The sequence below is a fragment of the Urocitellus parryii genome, chromosome 8 (genome assembly GCF_045843805.1).
Source record: "Urocitellus parryii isolate mUroPar1 chromosome 8, mUroPar1.hap1, whole genome shotgun sequence".
Lineage (NCBI taxonomy): Eukaryota > Metazoa > Chordata > Mammalia > Rodentia > Sciuridae > Urocitellus > Urocitellus parryii.
Window position 1 is genome coordinate 48479498 of NC_135538.1, and position 20998 is coordinate 48500495.

Sequence of the window (20998 nt, forward strand, 5' to 3'; positions counted from 1 at the left end):
ATAGGAGCTCTGGGGAATACCTCATATCCAAATCATAACACTTGCCTATTTTATTAAACCAAATTTATCAATATAATATGATATATTTGGCTAATAACAATTCGAATCTTTTAACATATTAACACATTAAATCTATTTTTTTTCAAAGAATTTTGTAGTGCATAGTACATATTGTAGATTAAAGTAAAATGTACATCAGATCTCTAAAGTGATTTATCTTATTTGAGTGAAACTATGCCTATCAATTAGTAACAATCTATTTCCTTCACTCCCTAGCTCCTGTTAACCATCTTTCCACTTTTATTCTAGAAATTTGACTATTTTAGATACATTAGTGAAATTGTGGTATTTATCTTTCTATGATTGATTTATTTCACTTAGCATAATGTCCTCAAGGTTCATGCATGTTGTCACACATCATAGAATGTCCTTCTTTTTAAAGGCTGAATAGTATTTCACTGTATAGATGATTATACTACATTATATTTACCCAATCACCTGTTAGGTGGTTTCTGCATATTGCCTATCATGAATAGTGCTGCAGTTAATAATGGAGTGCTAATATCTATTTGAGATTTTAATATCAATTCATTTGGGTAAATACTTAAAAGTGTGATCTAAAATTCAAATATTTCAAAGTCAATCTTTGAAAACTATTTGCGTGAAAACATTTTGTGTATGTAATAGTGCTTTAGAGAACTGATCATATTAAATAAGAATGATCTTAAGAACAATTTGGATTTTAGTTTGGGTATTTTCTCTTTTTCCTCCTAATTTAATTTTATTAAATTTAGTAATCTCCTTTTTTAAATTTGAAGCTATATACTCAGAGCATATAACTATACATACAGATATCTACTCTGAGCTATATACCTTGAACTGTATATACACATGTAAATACTATCATAGTGTCACTTGATGACAGATATACATTCTGAGAAGTGCATCGTGAGACTAATTTGTCAATGTGTAAACATTATGGAGTGTACTACACCTACCTGTATTAGGTCAGTCGCTCCTCATCACCCTCTTAATGCAGACAAGAAACACAGCAAGCACAAGACCTTTGAGGCTGCTGCTGGTATAACATGGCACATGGTTTTGTAGTAAAAGGAAGCCTACATTCTGAAATGATTAAAATTACAGTATGGTAAATACATACATCAACACTATAGTTGTTATCATTATCTAGTATTATGTACTGTATATAATTTTAGGTGCTATACTTTTATAGCACCTTATTGCAATGCCTAACTGCAATAAGCTTGTTTATACTGGCATCACTACAAAAATGTGAATGATATGTTGCACTCCACCATTATGATAGTCACAGTGTCACCAGGTGATAGTAATTTCCAGCTCCATTATAGTCTTAGGGGACCACCATCATACATGTAGCCATAATTAAGGGAAACAACATTATGTGGTGCATGACTATACATATGTGAATGTTGTTTACCTCAGAAAGAGAAGTTTGGAAATTTACTCTTTACCTCTATAAGTCTATTCTGGTTGAATACTCTTATGTTGCAATTTTATTTTCCATAAACTTTTGTGGAAAACATAAATATTTGCAATATTCATATTAAATGAGGGTTTTGCTCTTCTTTTCCATGTGTTCTGTAGTTATAGGCCCAAATTTTTAGGGTCTAGAAGATTCCACACCCTTTGGATTGTTCTGGAAGTGATGCACAGCAGAGAGCAAGTGCAGGGCTGTCTGGTGCCAAGTTGTGACTAAGACTAGTTCTCCCGGCTGGGACTTGCTTCTCAATTTTCAACACGATTATTTGAGAAAGAAAGCCCTCACAACTGGTTTCTTTAAAAAAAAAAAAAAAGAAGAAGAAGAAGGAAGAGGAGGAGGAAGAGGAAGAGAAGGAGGAAAGAAAGAAGGAAAAGAAAATACACTAAAAGGAAAAAAAAACATTTTAAAAAAGAGATAATTTTTAAATAAGCACTGAAAATAGACTCTATGTAAAACAATGGTTTAGTGTGGTTGAAAGTCTTCAGGTCCGTACATTATGAGTGGGTTTTTCAATGAAGAATGGATTGCTCAATTTGGAAAAATGAAGCCAATATAGGTTAATATTAAGCTTTGTAATACTTCAAAATGAGTTTTAAGTTTCTTCTGTAAAGTAGCTGAACATTTTCTAACTAATGGTGTATGACCACACATTTATTGTCACCTTTAAAGGAGAGTTTAGAAGTTTTCTCTTTTTTTTTTTTTTTCTGCTTTCTTTTTCCTTGATGCTTGATGTTTAAGACTAGATTCCTGGTCAATAACAAATCAGAGCTGTAATTAACATCCAGTGATTAGACCTGCAACCTACGTAGAGGCAGGCTTGGCTGAGTCCATCAATTTTTCACCCAGAGATATATGCAGTATTATTATAAATAAGTTCTTCCTGTCTGTATTTTTGGCCTGAATAACCCACCTACTTCTGGGAAAGTTTCACAGGGTTCTTTTTGCAGATATATCACTTTTTGATATCCAGAGACAGTTTCTTATAGCATTTCTCATCACAAACAATAACATTCACAAATGCTCTGGCTTGTTAACTAGGGAATTTATACATCTCTTTAGGAATTTTCCAGGAATATATTTTTCTTCTTTTTCTTTCTCTTAAAAGAACAAATTCAATTTGTAGGAAAGAAAAAGAATTCCATTCTCTGCATTATAAATTCACTATTTCCAAAACTTTTTATTCAACTGAGTAAATTCAAGTATTAACTAAAGATAGTGTTTATTTTATGACATGCAAAATGATAGCAAAATATTTTAATTTCTATTGATAATCTTGAAAAAATTATTAAATATACTCCTATTTGATTTTCACAATCTTTTGATACTGTTTGTACTGTTACTCCTATTTTATATGTAAGAATTAAGCCTCTGAAAGGCTTTGCAGATGATAAATGACAAACCAAGCCCAGAAACAATGGCGACTCTTACCCACTAATGCCATATTATCTTTTTTTTTTTTTATCTCTAGAATAAAATTATTTATTATAAAGTTATCATAATCAATGTCAAAAGATTGCTAATAGTGTTCAATATTTTTTAAAGTTTTTTTTTTCCATATTATCTTGACACTGATTTTCTTTACACAGAAATCACAATGACAGCTAAAAATGTAGACTAGAAATTGGAATAAAGGAGAACTAAAATTGATATATTAAACAAATGCCTAAGGAACTAACAAAGACTGAACTCTAGAATTTGCTATTTAAATGACATTCAATTTAGAAATGATAAAAGTCATTTTTAAAGCCAGTATTCAAACGTATATTTTTTAGCTCTTTGTAACTGAAGTAGGAAAGATCAAGTTTTCGCCTATCGATTTTATTTTAGAAAGAAAATCATATTTGTAGTTTAGATTTAGAGGAAACATATTTAAAAGTCCTAGACTGCTTACCAAAGTATTATAAATGATATCACCTCTTATGGAAAGAGTTGAGGGAAAAGAGGTTTATACTTGAAGAACTTTAGTTGAGAGATTACTTTGCATAGATTTTACATAATTTCTATCAGAAATGAGCTGTACTAAAATCCATGAATCTCTCTGTGTTAAATGTTCTTTGGTTCCTGTTTTTAATAGCAGAACAAAAGACAAATGGAAAGGATAAGGAAAAAAGGAGAGAGAGAGAGAGAGGGAAAAAAAATAAAATCTGTTGAAAGAAAATAGTTCCAAATGCACCTCAGTGGGCCAAACAGAGCGTTCAGTGTGGTATATTAACATGGGCTTGAATAATTCAGATTTTCAAACCACAGGAAGAGGCTTTCCAGTGGGAGAAAAAGTCACCATAATTAAAGCTTCCCTGGCACATGGAGGCAGCTGTATCCTCTGATAGACCCAGAAAATTGGACGTGGCCTAATAGCCTAGAGAACAAGGATGCTGTGGTATAGCATTGTTTGAGAAGTGTTAGGTTTATTTTGGTGTTCTCCAATTATAAAGTCAATTCTCTGGATACCAGCTTCTTTTACATATTAATGCCCTAACCCCTGGCATATGGCAGGAATGCAGGATTCAACTCAGAGATTGCTGAGAAAGGAACAGTGGGTTCGAAAATGCCAGTGGCTGCAGATCACAATTTTGAAAGTTAGCCTTCAAAATGAACAAGGAGATGAGATGTCTTAAAAAATATGTAACTGACTTTAGAAAGAATTATTTCTTCACATATCAAACTTATGGGTTTCAAAACATTGAGATATATTATATCTATATCTATAGATATAGATATAATATATCTCACATTTATACACATTTGCTAAATATGTTGCTTAAGTTTTTACAATAAAGATTATATCATACCAAATCTAAACTCCTATCTAAAATCACTCTTTTAAAGTGTTCAAAAATCCCATTTGGTATTAATTTCCCAACAGCCAAGACTCATCAGCACCTTGCTTTTTTTTTTTTTTTTTTTTTGGTGAAAGGTGTTCTAATTTCCTGCCATCTCCCAATGTCTTCAGCAAGGATGCTAATTGTCATGCTTATTTCCTGGGGGTTGGAAGCAGCAAAGGGCCTATATGAAATAAACAATTCAGTGTTTTCCCAGAGGCCTTGCCAGACTGAGAGAAACTAAAACATACTGTGGTGTTCCCTGGGGGACTTCACACTAGGCCATGGATAAGGAAAGTGGAAGAAAGAAGGTAGTGACAGTATTTTTTCCTTCTTCTTCTTTTTTTTTTTTTTTTTTTTTACTACAGAGTTGAAAGCTTACCTCCCATGACTTTGATTTTCCACTCCCCTTCCATTCCTAACAGCGGTGAGATTTTCTGGCAGCGGTGAGATTTTTCCAAGTGGCCACAGGAGATTAGAAAATAGAAATGGAAAACAAGGAATCTGATGTTTACTGCTCCAGGGAGAAAAGAATTTTATTGTTGTCAAGCTATTTAAAAGCTGACCAGAAAGCTTCTGGGGCCTTTCAAAGGAACTCTTCATTTCTTTTAGGGCAACTTTTCAAATTTTCTTGGTAGACCTCTGTTAGACAGGACTATTATTCCAAGAAATAGTTCTACCAATTTAGGACTACACTGATACACTTCACAAAGTATAACCTATTTTAAATTAGTTATTTTAATTAAGGGACTATAAGACATATCACTGCGCCAGTCGTGCAACTCACTAAAGGATGCAGTAAAATAAAATGAAACACTGAGATACTTTCAATGAGACCACTGGGACAAAGATGTAATAGGTTATTTGAGGAAACGATTGTCCATAAACAAAAATATTTTTCTGACTCTGAATTCAAAAATTAAATAATATCTCAACTCTGATTTTCATGCTGAAAATTTACTGTTACTAAGGACTTTGCCAAGCTTAGGAGGCTACTTTCTTACTTAACAAAACAAAAATGCATGGCCTCCTTGGGTCCCACCAGCCCATTGACCTGAAACCCATATTTACAGATTGCACTGTTAGTCTAATGATAATTCAAGGTTTTATGATTTTATTACTTCTCAGTTTTTATAGTTCCTAAAGGCTCTGTCTACCGCTAAAGGCGCCCTACTTTAGTTTTAATGCTGAATTGTGAATAAGCAGGTCAGATTATCTTCAAAGGCATACAAATTGAAATCAGATCTCTGAAGGCTCATTCAAAAGGGAAGAGAGAGAATGTAATATTTCCTGCCTTCAAAAATATCATACTTTAGAACTTTTTTGAAAATAATTGTACTGAATAAACTTTAAATATTCCATTTACCATATGGAAGGCAGGAGAATATCGTCAGAAATAATTGAATAGTTCAACTCTCAGAAGACTCAGTAACAATCAGCTGTGCAACCAGCACAAGTCTGATCCTGAGATATTTTATTAAGTGGATCTGGATGACCTCTTAAGGCCTGTATTCTTCTTCCCCGGAAGATGTCTGGGTCCTCTTACCTCTGGTTGGTGAAGGGAGTCTACCTCCTGAATCAGCCTTGATTCAAAGCCCTCTCTTATCTGTGAAAGGTTCTGTGATGCTGGCCCATTGCTGTCCAGGTTTTGCTGGCAACATCCCAGCTAAGCCTTTCTTAACATCCTTAGCTGCCAACAGCTGACCTGTATCAGCACCGGGGTCCTGCAGCGTAGTATTCCATCACCCTCAGGAACAAGTGAAGCAGGCTTCACCTGGCCAAGTATAGCCCTTCCTAAGCGGGCCTCTGTTTCTGTCGCCTCATCTCTCCACGTCCCACCACACATCACTCGCCTTGTATAACTCCCTCCTTCCCACACCTTTCTTTCCATGTTTTCTTTCCCTCTTTCTGAAATACTTTAACAACGCCCCCCCCCTTCCACCCGTAAACACACACACACACCTCTATCCTACCCAACTCCCACTCTTCTCAGGTCTCAGATCACACTTCTCTGGGCAGCCCTCCCAGGCTGGCTTGGCCTCCTTCCTATATTCTTGCCTAGTTCCAATACCATATACTTCTGCTTTGATCCTTTTTATTATTCTTCATTTAAATCTCTTGCCTTTCCTCTTTTGTGTAGGAACCCTTCCTAGCTGCTCCTAAGCTATCTGAGGCGAGGGATCAGGGCTCACTCTGATGTTATAAGTCCTGCCCTACTGTCTCTACATAATAATTTCTCAGTAAACACTCATTGAAGGAATCAGCAAACAGCTTGGAGCCAGCTCATCCAAACTCTCCCAACTCTCGAAAGACTGCCCTCTCCCTTCCATCAGGCCACTGCAAGAAACATGTCTACTATTCCCATTCTACCCCAACCCTTCAAGGTAAATCCTGTCATACTGAGTTATGTCCCAACCCTAATGAGGAGGTTTTCAGAAAGCAATAAAATGAGGACAGGCTTCAGGAACTAATAGGTGCAAGCTGTCCAGAATAGAGAACATCCTTATTTAGTGTTTTATCATTTAGATCTCACTGCAATTGCAACAAAAATCTGGGACAGCTTTGTAATACACCCTCACCACATAGTCTACATTTAGAAACTTGTATAACACATAAAGCACAGATTCCACCTATTTTCTCCTAAATAGAAAGAACAGGTTATACAGTTAATGTTGAAATTATGCTTCCATTGCAGAAACCCAGGGTACAATTTGCTGCTCTTTATTTCTCTTGTACCATGTTAAGAACAAGCATAAATTATAGGGTATTTTCTGAAGGTGTAGTTTCACATTTAAATATTATTACATTTACATTCTTGCTTTCCATTGTGCAAACAGAAATGCATTGTTCCTTTCAAGTCAATGCAGATAAATACAAACAGATACATTAAATATTGACTTAGGTGCTGATTTTTCTTTTAAAGAAATAGAATAAAACTTCGGAATAATCCTGAAGTTTTACCTTTCTTAAATAGCTCGAGATTTCTTTGTCTAATAGTCAATTAAAGAGAGAGATTATTTCTTGCCATCAAAGTTTGTCTGATATTGATTACCAATCCTATAGGAACTACCTGTTTTTCTATGTGGAATAGATGTAGTAGAGTAGAAACAGAATGGAAAAAAAATAGAAATTATTCTTCTTGGAGTGGTTAATAGGAATTTTCCTGAATGGGGACTTACTGATAAACTGAGCTAGTTAGCTACATTCAGTCTTGTGCTGTGGAGAACACATTTCCATCTGGTTTTCAAAATGAATCTTTTGAGAACTGCATGTGTGCATGAAATTTTATGCAAAGGGAAAAAAAAAGTATGCTCCCCTAGACATCGTCTTTTTAAATGTAAATAACTCAGACATTCTTATCATTGCCTGTCTGTTTAATCGCTACCTCAACTCTGTGCTTTCTCCCACCCCGCCTGTCATCAGCCCCCAGCTTGCCCCTTGAAATTGGTATGCAGTGATTTGAATATAGCTGACCAACAATTAAAACCTTGGAGATTTGTTATAAGAGTTTGTGTTCCCTCACTGATTTTTAAAAGAACATGAAAATATCCACATCTTAAGTGAATATTTTTTAAAAAGCCTTGTATTGATTGCTCCAAATTTTCTAAATTCCCCTTGACGTTTATTTTATTTTGCTGTATTTTACTGTTTATTTGAGGGGAATTGGGGGGTTTATTTTTTTTACTTGAATTTGTAAGACTTAAATTTGCAGGTAAAATTATACAGAAAATCTAACCCTTAATATAGATAAAGTAGTAATAGTAATAAGAAAAAGAATAATGCTTTAAATTGCTTACATTCAAATTCAAGAAGAAGAAAAATGGAACAGCAAGAATTTCTATTGATTTTGACATTTTTTTTATTACAGCATGGTGTTCATTTATGGAGCTATATAAATCTCATAAGAATACTAGAAGAGCCCATGTAAACCTGCTTCTTTGCCCCTTTTAGGTCTCCTTTCCTCATAATTTAACCCAAATGTCAAGAAGCAGCTGTCAGTCATGGGTGGCTGTGTTTAATCATCTATTGTTTTTCCCATTGACCTGTCCTCCTCAAATCCCATCCCAGGTGACTTCCCCAAAGGTAAGAAATACTCTCATCAATGATAATTAGGGTGACCTTTTCATGTTTGGAGAATTTTTAAATAAATTTTAAAAGAGCAGAGTAAAAAAAAATGGTCATCTTTTTGTTCCTTTGTAATTACAACTATAACCTAGCATAGGCAACCTTTAATGGGAGCATTTTTGCCCAAGAAGAGATATGAGAATAAACCTCTGGAACTAACCTTCTAAAACATCCTTGAATAATATCTGCATATGACTTTTCCTGAAGTCAATGAAATTTCCACAAGTGTACTCAAGCATGGGGCAGTTTAGAATGAATTCCCTTATCAGGAACTGTTCACCACCTTTCTTTGCCTAGGAAATGTTTTGTGTAACAAGATCATAACCCAGGAATGTATCTATTTATTCAGCAGATAGAAATGATAAAGTTGCAACACCTAAAAGAAAAAAAAAACTTGAGATTTGCATTTATATAAACTTTTTATTGTTATAATTACTATTGCTATTTGTATAACTGCTTTTAAAAGCAGCAGTGTATTTCATATTGCAAAGACGTAAAAGAAACAGGATTCATTTTATCCTTTTTCTAGTCCTGTTTATTTCTTATCCATCACTGACAGTCAATGCTCTATGGAAATATCTGTCTATTCTGGGCATTTCTTATAAATACAGTCATACAGTATGTGGTCTTTTTTATTTTTAATGTGTCTTCTTTCACTGGTCGTCACGTGAGTGTTAGTGACTTGGGAGTTTCTTTTTGAGGTGATGAAAATTTTCTTAAATTGGTATGGCATTGGTTGTACAACTGTATGAATATATAAAAAAAACATTTAATTGTACACTTTAAATGGTTGAATTGAAAGGTACATGAATTGTATCTCAATAAAGCTGTTTTAAAAATGCTCTATTAATACTATAAGCCAGAGGAGCCATCCATAAGTTACAGAATTTTGAAAAAGGGTTAAATCAAGAATTAAAAGAAAAAAAACTTAGATAATATATCATCTTTATTTTGGCTGGAAATTATTTTGCAAATAATTGAGACCTTCAGCTGTATAACTACAATTGTATTTCATTATATCTTTCAGCGTGGTTTTTAAAACAGCACAAATAACACCCCAAACACTCTGAATATAGGCTTCCCATTGATGTAAAGGAAAGTCAAACTGGGGAAAGGGCAAAACCAAAAAGTCACATTGACGTTCATTCTTTGCCAAATGCACCAATCGCCTCATATTGCGGCTCTGTAACTGGAGATTTGTCCTAATGCAGCCAGAAGATCATGATGCCCCCCAACAGTGTCTAGGCTCATCTTATGCTGAGCAGCATCCCGTTTCACTATTTCCTTACACAAGCAGAATACAGGGAAAAAGGAAGACTTCATCCAAAGGGAGTTATGTGGTTCAAGTAGGAACAAATGCATGTGCTTGGAAAAAAACGCTTATTTGTGTCCATTAGATCCAAGAGATAGTCTTATTTTATAAAGTGCAAGCTTGAAAAAAGAAACTTGAAAATGTTGTACTGAGGTAATCTAGTGTATTTCACCTGGGAACTTTTCACTGAAACCTGATTTTTTTTTCTGTCTATCCTCACAGCTTTTGGAGACTTAGCTGCCTATAGCAGAACATGGGTTAATTTACCTAAATGGAATATGTACTCATACAAAAAGAGGCTTTTGTCCCCTTTAATGGCTAGTCAGAAGGTTACCCTTATCTTAAAGTACAGCATGAGTTACCTGTAGATTATAATCATACAGAATACTTATTATCATGCCATGCCAATAAGCTAGTGTTAGTTAATTTGTTCTGACAAATCCCAAACAAGAAGCATAACAGCAAGAATGATTTTCATCTTGAGTTTTCATCGACATTGAAAACTGAGGCCACAGCCATGATCACAAAGACTTTTCCTGTCATAGAAGTCAGCCAACTACAACCTCTGGGCCAGCTCCCTGCCACTAGTTTTATCTGACCCATGACTGAAAATGATTTTTATTCTTTCAAATGGTTGAAAAATTTTAGAAAGGAACAGTATACTTTGACATGTAAAAACTATATGAAATCCAAATTAAATATCCTTAAAGTTTGATAACAGCCACACTAGTTTATGTATTGTATGTGGATAATTTCACACTATAATAAAAGAATGGAGAAATTGCAACATAGTCCAAATGGCAAAAAATCCTAAAATATTTGCTAAATGGCCTTTTACAGAAGTTTACTGGTCCTTACCCCATGCTATAACCTTAACTTGTTTCTGTTGGAAGACACACCCACCAACTAAATCCACCATGAATCACTTAAGCCATCCTCATTTCATGGTTTCTGTATATTTAGTTCAAGTATAAATAATCTACAAGATAGATGTTTTTAGTGACCTTGAAAGAGCCATCCCAGGAGAGTAGTGACTAATGCAAAAAATATTGATATTATATGAACTGATAGGGAGAATTCTTAGAACAAAGACAATGTTACTTACCACTGTTGTTATTATTATTTACATAATTATGTACATGTTTATTTAATAACATGAATAAAATATACATGTTCATTTAATAAACATATTGTTCTCTTATTTCGGAGAGTCACATAGTCAGAGTACTATTAGATACCAAAGAGCATGAAGGTAACTCTGACACCTTCACAGAGGTCAAGACACTTATTCTCCAAAACATACCTCAGCAATAATACATGCAAAGTAGAATATAGAGTCATAAAGAAGTGTGGAGAAAGTTATTTTAAAACTCAAAAAGCAAGAAGGGAGGAGAGATGAAATCAAGGAATGCCTTTACAGAAGGAATTTTTTTTCACCTTTCTACACTACTCTTAAGGTTGTCATATAAATCTTAACATTACCAATAGCTGTAGCCCCTTCAAACTCCCAGTTTCAAGTATTGCATCTTCAGCTGTCACTTGTCTTTCTATCCTGCACCAGTCCTAGAAATTCACGGGGACTGGCAATACATCCATCACTCCACCTTCTCACTGACCCTCTATTTTCTCATATCTTTGCTTCCCTCCTACCAGCTTAAGTGTGTGCTCCTTCATTGAAATTATTCCCTTGCTTACAGTCTCGCCTCCATCAATAACTCAGCCCAATTCTCAGTTGATGCTAGCCAAGCCTGCTTCTTTGTAGCCCCACGTTTCCAGAGAAAAACACAACCATGCTGATGGTTCTTTGAATTTGTGATTTCGAACCTCAAGTGGTCCTTAGTGCTGCTATTTCCCTAGTACATCACCACCCTCTCTTCTCAAACCTTCACTTATCTCCCTACTGCCTTCCTAAGCTTATCATCTTACTTCTTGTTTCATTAAAAATAAAGGAAAAGGTGTCCAGAGTACACCAACTGAGCCATGTGGCCCCAACCCTTTAGGCCACATTTTCTGCACCTCCCCCTTATTCCATATGAACCACCTGTGCTCTTATCAAAGGCCACCATGTGGTCACTAGACCCTTTTTCCCCCAGCTTTCTCCTGGAGGATTTAAACAGACATTAGGAGTCAAGCTCCAGTTCCTCTTTTCAGCTTTCTCTTTCAAGGTCACCAGTAGTCTCACTTGGTGCCTATATGGCCAATTCTCTTCCCTCATCCAATTTGACCTATTGGCATTTGACCCAATTACTTCATTTTTCCTGAAACTCTCTTGGTTTGCACTGGCTTTCAGGGGACCAACCCTGAAACTTTCCACCTTCCTCACTTCCTCACTAGTATTCCTCTCATATCCTTAGCCACTTGATTTAAGTACCATAAATCTCAGACCCTGGGTCTTTTCTCTTTTCTATTTTACTCCTTTTACAATTTAATCCAGTCTTCCAACTTTAAACACCATCAATGAGCCAATAATTCTTACCTGAACTTTACCCTGGAGATCCAGACTCAAATACAACATATCACATCACTTAGATTTAATAAGCATCATAGATGTAAAGACCCCCAACGAATTCCAATTTTCCACTTAATTCTTTTCCTGCACTTTGTCCCATGTCAGTAGATGACAAGGCTACCCTTCCAACTGCTCAGGATAGAAAGTTCCTCCTCTCATACTCCACATCTAATCCATAAAGATTACTTGTTGGCTCAATCTTAAAAAACCTCTGACCACTTCCCATCTTCCCTGACATTCATAACTGTTTCATTCAGCTTTTTCACTGTTGTGACTAAAAGACCTAACAAGAACAATTAGAGGAGGAAAAGCGTATTTGAGGGGCTCACGGTTTCAGAGATCTAAGTCCAGAGACAGCCGACCCATTCCTCGGGAGCAACATGAGGCAGAACCTCATGCCAGCAGGGTGTGATGAAAGGAAGTATCTCTGGACATCACATCACTGCTTTCAGGAAGCAGAAAGAGAAAGAGAGCTTGGCTCATGAAGAACAAAATGTATACCCCAAGAAATGCCTCCAGTCACCCACCTTCTTCAGCTACACCTTACCTGCCTTCAGTTACTACTCAGTCCCTATCAGGGGATTAATTCACTGATTGGGTTAAGGCTTTCATAGCCCAATCATTTCATCTCTAGATCTTATTTCATTGTCTCACACATGAGCTTTGAAGGACACCTAGTATTTAAACCCTAATAAAGCCCTGTTCATGCCACAGCAATCTGTCAACTGCTTTATTTTTTATATCTTTCTCATTGTCTCCTTTCCCCTGCTCTTGTTCCCCTAGAGTTAATTTTCAACACAGCAGTCAGAATGATCCTTTTAAATTTTGAATTTCATCATATCACTCCTCGCAATCCTCCAATGACTGGCCATTTTGTTCAGAGTAAAAGCCCAATCCTTGCCGTGATCTGCATAACGGTTCTTAGTCTCTACACCTGCACCAATATGTCCCTGAATGCATCTTCTGTTATGCTTAGTTCACTTCAATCTAGTTATACATTGGCTACATTGCAGCTTCTCAAATTCACCAGACATTTTTGTACTTTAAGGTCTTTGTACTTACGGTTTCCTGGAAACTTCATTCTGCTGATACTTACATAGCTTACTCCATTACCTCATTGGTCAGATGTTATCTCAGTAATTGTACTTCCTCAATGTACAGCAACATAGGAGAAAGTTTGCAGAGGGAGCCTCAGAGGTCTTGGTGAGAGTCCATCTGAAATTGTGGCTCAGGAATGGACTCAGGGAGAAGTCCCTAAGGCTTACCTATAAGCTATTCTTATGATGTTGAGAATTGAATGGAAGTGCTGGAAAATTTGATGTTCCATCCTAGCCAGTTAGCACCTTTTTCTCTCCTTCTTCTTACTCTCAATACTGATACAATTGTAAAAAGTTGGTGCCTTCCATTTAGGACCATGCCCTTCTCTACAAAAGTTTAAAAACAGGTGTGAAAATATTTACAGAGAGATAACATTTCAAAGTTAAGTTTTCTCCAGTTAAAGGGGTTTGAGAAACACCTATGAGTGTTTCACTCATCTTCCCTACACAAATGTTAAGGTGATCATTCAGCAATTACCTACGTACAAGAATAAAATCAACACTCCTCAGAGGGAGAAAACAAACTCCAATAATATATATCATCTACCAAATCTAGTGTTAATCCAAAATTATTATGCACTTAGAAGAATAGGAAGGTGTATCCCATAGTAACAACAACAAGAGAGAGAGAGAGAGAGAGAGAGAGAGAGAGAGAGAGAGAGAGAATAGAAAGGGATTGTTGGATGATTCAAATGTAGGATTTAACAGACTTCAAAGAACCTGTAATAAGCCAAGCATGGTGGCACACGCTTATAAATTCCAGCTACTCTGGAGGCTGAGAGAGGAAGATCACAAGTTTAAGGTCAGCCTGGTCTATTTAGCAAGACCCAGTCTAAATCAATCAATCTGTGATAAATACATTCAAAAAATTAAATAAAAAATTTTCAAAGACTAAAATACACTTGATTCAATGGTTCTCCAATGTCACCCATTATCCATCTAATACTCTGTCATTTTTCTGTTTTGTTAATATATTGAGAACATATTTATAGGCTGCCAGGAAAGATGGAAGATTTGAGAGAAAGAAGGAGGACTTAGTGGACCAATGTCCTGCAGGCAGGTGGGAGAGTAATTAAGTGTAGGATTCCTTTCCTTCAAAAGATGGGAAAGAATTCTTCCTCTCAGGTAGGAAAGATGGAGAAAATGAATCTAAGCTTATCTTAAGATAAATATTCAGCTTAAGGCAGAAAGATTAATTAGAACTCCATATTAGATGTATTCAATCATACAGCAAGCAAGATTACAGACAATTATGGAGTAAAATTTAATGAAACTGGAAAAAAATAGGATGCAACTATAGGGGAAGAGATTATGAGTCAGCAATAAGTAAACCAGAGTTTCACTTTAACTCAAGGTATATTTGGCTTGTTAAGTATAGAATACATATGTGCTAAAGTTAAACCTCTCCAAGCCTAGATTAATTAATTTATAATTTATATTATCTGTTCATGAATGGCTAGGAGATTACATTTCTTAAGATCTACTTTATTTCTCTTCAATAGCTTTTTACCAGTTTGTCAATTCATTTATTCTTGTTATACATGATTTTAATTATTTTGTCTCAGAAGCTCCAAAATTTTTAGATGGTAATTGAGAAATGGCAAGGACTAGTAAGAATAGGGAGAAGAACAAAGGGACTAGGCATCATGAGATGGAAAACTTTGGACTTCAGGGTCAATTCAGAATGCACAACAGAACTGAGTTGAATGGAAAACTAAAGGTAACTGGGAGCCAGATTTTAATTACTATAAAGAACTCTCTAACAATGAGACCTGTCCAAGTAGACTTTCTCATATCACTAGTTAATAGAAATATTCAAGCAACAGATAAATATCATGTCTTTGTAAACTTTAGAGGAAAATTGTATTGCAAATGGTATCCAGTGAGAGCCTCTAAGAATCCCTCTGATTCCAAGATTATAATATGTCTACTTGAAATATACCTCTAAATCTGTAGAATCACAACCAAAATACAAATACATTGTTTTAATTTTTTAATCTCTTTCTTTGTGACCATTGTTAATTCTTTACAATATTTCTTGGTCATCTAGCTTAAATGTCCCTGGTATAGTTAACTTTTATTTTTAGAAGCATAAGCTTCTTGATTTCAAAGTGAATATTATGCCAGTATCACACTTATAATTTTAGAGTTAGAGCAAGCCTTAAAAAGTCACATAGACAGATTTCAAGACTTTGCAGGAATCAAAACTAAGGCCCCAAAAGGACAAGGTCCCCACAGGCAACCTGCATAGAACTTTCTGGATACCCTTCCAGAGCAGCTTCTAGTATACATGTTGCCACATGCCCCTTTAAGTCATTTTAAATGAAACTTTCTGCAATGTTTTTATTTCAGATATGTAATTTATTTCAGTAATTTAGGACTGTGCCATATGACCAGGAGTATGAATCAAATTGTACCAAGATAAAATGCAGTCTAAAAATGCAATTTATTTTAGTACTTCCCTCTTATACAAAGTCTGAAGATTTAAAAATGAACTTTTTAAAAAATATTTCTTTTTATATTTTCACTGCAATGGAAATCAATAGAATCATAATGCTTTCAAATAGTGTGGATGGAATGTTTTCATTTGCAAGAGACTAATTAAATTACTGATTTTATCATTATGACTTGGCTGATATTAGTACAATTGGCAAATTCTGCCTCATTAAGCTGCATTTGAGAAGGGCATATTTTTTTCTGGTTTACTAATTCAGAATACAGGAATTCTCAGCATCATGTCAACATTTCCTAACATTGTCCACAGACCATTCTGGTGCCAGACAGCTGTGGTGCCACCATAGCTAATCTGATTAGAGCTCAAATGCTAAATAGTGTCTGGTTCTGCTGGATCAATACAAGAACTGGAAGGGTCGATCTGAGCATGAGTTCAATGTTTTCTCTCTCCAATGCCTGACCATGGAGGCACCGATGATGGCCCAAAGTGACTGACTGATGGGTAAATATAAAATCCATCATCAAGTCATGAAAGATTATGTGGCAGTATGTGAGTCACTTTGGCCCTCTGGGTCTTGGTTTTGTCATCTATAAACTGAGGGGATTGGACAATATGATCCCCAAGGATCTTCCAGTCTAAAATTATATTAATGTGCCTACAACAGCCCCTTGGGTATGCTGATAGCCAGAAATTATGTGGGCAGCCGCCAAACAGCACACATAGCTAAATGGACCTTTGTATATTTCATTATTATTTAATCTCCTTCTTCTTTCTAAGGTTTCCACTCTTCCTCCAATCATTGGAGAAAATTGAGCATGTTGGGAATAAGCTTAGGATACCATATGGTGGAACTGAAGAGGAAGATGGCTGTTATTTTCTTAATACACTGAGTGCAGTGTCTTCAAATTTTATATGTTAACCCTTTGAGAATATGATGAAAATTATAGACTGTTCCTTCACAGAAGAACATATAAACACCAAAAATTCTGTTTTAATTTCAGAGCGATCATGAGCCTGTCTAGAGCTGTATTTCCCTTCAACTATGTCTAATATGATGGGTGGTTTTATAATCTGGGCTTTTCATAATGGCACCATGAAGCAATAGAAGGAATGTCAGCTTTGAAATCAGACCTTCAAGCTTGTAATAGAGCTGTGAAATATTAGAAAAGATGGTGAATCACTGAATTAATTTTCTCACCCTTAAAATAGAACACTAACTCTTCATAGGACTGTGGGGTTGTGAGAGATGAAATACATACATTGCCTAACACCATATTTGATGCATACTAGTCATGCAACAAATCTGTTTTCTACTTCCTTTCTAATAATGAGACTACTTTACATTTCAGGCAAAGTTTTGAAAAGCAACTAATGAAATTTTAGAATCATATTGTGTTGAAAGTTACTAGCCCATAAAATTGGTAACCCTTATACCATAACCCCTGCAACTTGAGATATGAAGAGCTGGCAGGTCTTCAGAACCGTGGGCAAGTCTGTCCAGTCCGGGGCTCTGTCCTGATCAGGAACTGTCCCTGGAACCAGCCTCTTGTTCTTTCTCATCAAAACCCATCTATCTTGTGTTTTCATCTCTCAATGTCTTGCTCCTTTCTAAGTTCTCCTCAACTACTTTGAACTCAATTAACCATGAGGGATAAAATATTCCTTACTATATGCCTTTACTACAACTTTTTAACTGCTGTCTTCAGCACTTGTTACCCAAATAAGTGACTAATAGAAGGAAATGAAATTGAGTGATTCACTTCTGAATCATTGCTTGTCAAGCAAGTAGCTTTGAGTATTCGTTAGTTTTGCTTTGGGAAAAGGAGACTGCTAGTTGACCAGAGTAGGGCACAAATTGCATCAGATAAGCCACTTATTGTTTTGGTAAAATAAAAATTCAAAAGAAAACTTCCTATACAATATCTGGCACGTGCTTAAGGAATGTGTACTGTTTCTAGAAAAGCAGCAATGGCAGAGAGACAATGAAGTAGATCAGAGTGGCTTTCCTCTTTTTTTGTATTAGTACTTCTTTTTTTTTCTTTTTTTTTAGAGAGAGAGAGAGAGAGAGAGAGAGAGAGACAGAGAGAGACAGAGAGAGAGATAATTTTTTAATATTTACTTTTCAGTTTTCGGTGGACAGAACATCTTTATTTTGTTTTTATGTGGTGCTGAGGATCGAACCCAACGCCCCGCGCATGCCAGGCAAGCACTTTACTGCTTGAGCCACATCCCCAGCCCCATGTATTAGTACTTCTTACTCCAAAAGTAGCAAAAATCTCTTCTCAGAGATTTGAGTGAACCCACAGACCTGATGCATTTACTCTGGGTTGAGGAGTAATGCAAATGTGCACATTCAGTGACATTGAAAGCTGCACAAGTATTTGGAGTATGGTATGAGTGACTGAGCCACAGACAGAGCCATGAAACTGAGAAGCTAGAGAGGGAGATTTCTCACCCCAATCACAGTGGCTATGCTGAAGAAAGTAGATGTTCATGATTGATTATCTCACAGAAGTTGAAGACCTATAGACAGTATGGACACAAGGTTATATGTCTATACACAGCTAGGGATGGTAAAATTTGCAAGTAGGTAATTATTTCCTACTCATGAATCATGTCCATAGAACCTTGTATTATAAGACCTAAAAGATAGGTGGGTGGTAACCAAAGTTTTTCTAGGAAAAAATGTCCAAGAAATACACATTTTCTAAAACCAAAGACATAGAACTCATGAAAAAGTATACTGACATAGTTAATATACTATGAATGAATGAATGAATGAATGAATGCTTTTTCAGTCTGGCTTCTGTATCTCATTACTCTATCTCTCCCAGGCCCTCTAGAATTCTAAGGACCAATGGTAGCATGGCCTACCTGGTTTTCAGTTGGTCCTGCTTTCTAAATCCAACAGTTGTTTTTTGCTCCAACCTTTGACTTATAAAATTAGATACATCAGAAGATACGCCAGTTTCAGAAACTGAAATTACACCTGCTGCCATGATCATAGGGTTGCTGTGCTTTTTCCTCTCTTTATCTGAATCTCTGCTCAGTCCTCTGCAATCTGTTGTCACCCTCAAGACCCTCTAATTCCAGTGTACTGGGACATTCTATTTTCAGTATCCTGCATAATGGTGGGAAAGGGTAGGTGGTAGGTGAAAGATACAAGTTATTTATAGCTGTACATTAGTAATTTTTCTTTGTTGCTGCCTTTCATGGAAAGTATAACTAACCCTGATCAAAGATTTTAACCTTTCTATTAAAAAGTCCAGCTTAAATGCAAATTGATTTCCTAAAAATAATGCTTTTCTTATTGAAGTAGATAACTGTATTATTGCAAAAACAATTTCATCACACTTCCTCATTTTGATCACTTTCATTCTTATTATTAAATTATGCAACAATGAATCTTTAATTATTTGGTTTTTTTCATGGTTTTTGATTGACCAATTTATTCTGTGTCACATTTGCCATGTCTGAGCTTCCACATCAAAACACAAGTGACTGTGTTTTGGTTAATGGCCAATATTTTTGTACAGAGACAAGACAATGAAGATGCAATAAAATGTGAGAGCCATTATTCTCTGTGGACATGAGAACAATAGGTAACCAATAGTGCATTTAGCAGGCAACTAGAAGTACTCTTTGCAATTGAAACTGAATTTTCTTTCATGTATATTTGAATTCAAACTAATATTTATATATTGAGAATGGTCCAAAAGTTTAGCTTTGCCAGCCACTTTAATTTAAATCCAGATGTTTTGTATACTGTTTTAGTACCTTTTAATCAATAAAAGTTGGAATGAATATTTTTGTTTAAAAGAATTGGTGGTACATGTTACCTAACATATCTTGGTAATATGTCTATGATGTGGAAAAATACTGACATGAATACTAGTAAACTAATGTTCTCAAGCCTGCATGATAATTATTAATGTTATTTTTTTGTTCTTCATAAATTGATGCACTCTAGAATTTTGGGGAAAGAAATCTACAAATTACATTTTAAAATAAAAAAATGATAATTGGTAATTGGTTTTCTTGATTCTCTCATGAAAAGACTATACACACACACACACACACAGAGTTAGCTAATATCTCTTCATTTAGATTTAATATCTCTTCATTTGGTCCTGCTTTCTAAATCCAACAGTTGTTTTTTGCTCCAATATTTGACTTATAAAATTAGATACATCAGAAGATATGCCAGTTTCAATTAAAGGATAATATCAATTTCAAAGCAAAAAGAGAAATTTTTACTCTACTTGTATTTGAAAACTAACTTTTTAAAGCTTTTATAAGTTCAAATTTTTGCTAAATGTGCCCTAATTCTTAAATTCTATCTTTGAATTTAAACATTTCCCTTCAAACAAATTTAGGGGACCAACAATCCTGAGAAAAGGGATACTTCAGACTAGTAAACTCCCTAATACTTGAGAAATCAAACTTCTTGATTTTCCCACAAATACATTGACCTTGCCTCTGGGCAGGCTTTCTGCATTTGAGACTGACAACCTGAGCAACAAGGCAGAGCTCAGAGCTCCAGTATAATTGATCTCACCTATAATCCATTCTCAGAGTAAGTGCCAGAGAGTTTCCAGGGCATTTTAGAAGGTACTAGAGGATAACATTCATTTTTAATTTTGCTATGAATTAAAGGATAATATGAATAAAATTTCCTTCCACCACTGGTCCCAATATGATCTCAGCATTAACTATCCTACTATGCTTTCCTACACAACTTTCTTTTAATTCTCTGTAACAATTCTCAAACCTATACTCCTCTCTAGCCATCACGTTCCAATTCTATTCCTCAAATCCACCTAAATGATGAATGATGTTCATCTTTGGTTCTTCCTTTAAAAACACAATCAAATTTTCATTATTTTCACCTTTTTCTCTTTCATGATACCTTCAAGCCAGCAACAAAATATGGCTAAGCTTTGCGTGTGAATGGTGGAAGCAGATATTGTTAGGGTTTCTGAATATGGCATCTAGTAGTTGACAGTGTCATTAACTAAAATAACATAAAAATAACAACTGAATCTTGAGAGAAAGAGAGAAATTAATTCAGTTTTAGGTTCTTGTGGGAAATTCAAGTAAAAATATCTATTAAAGCATTGTATATAATATATATTTGCATACATTAGAACTAGAATTTA

The 20998-nt window shown here is 35.3% G+C and overlaps 1 long non-coding RNA gene across 1 annotated transcript in view; it reads right to left on the minus strand.

Annotated features, from left to right (window-relative positions):
• LOC113187325 (uncharacterized) overlaps nt 1–20998 on the minus strand; it is a 132906-nt gene that overhangs the window by 15958 nt on the left and 95950 nt on the right. Inside the window, exon 2 of the long non-coding RNA XR_013344172.1 lies at nt 999–1125. This is a non-coding gene — a long non-coding RNA (uncharacterized LOC113187325). The remainder of the gene's footprint in view (nt 1–998; nt 1126–20998) is intronic.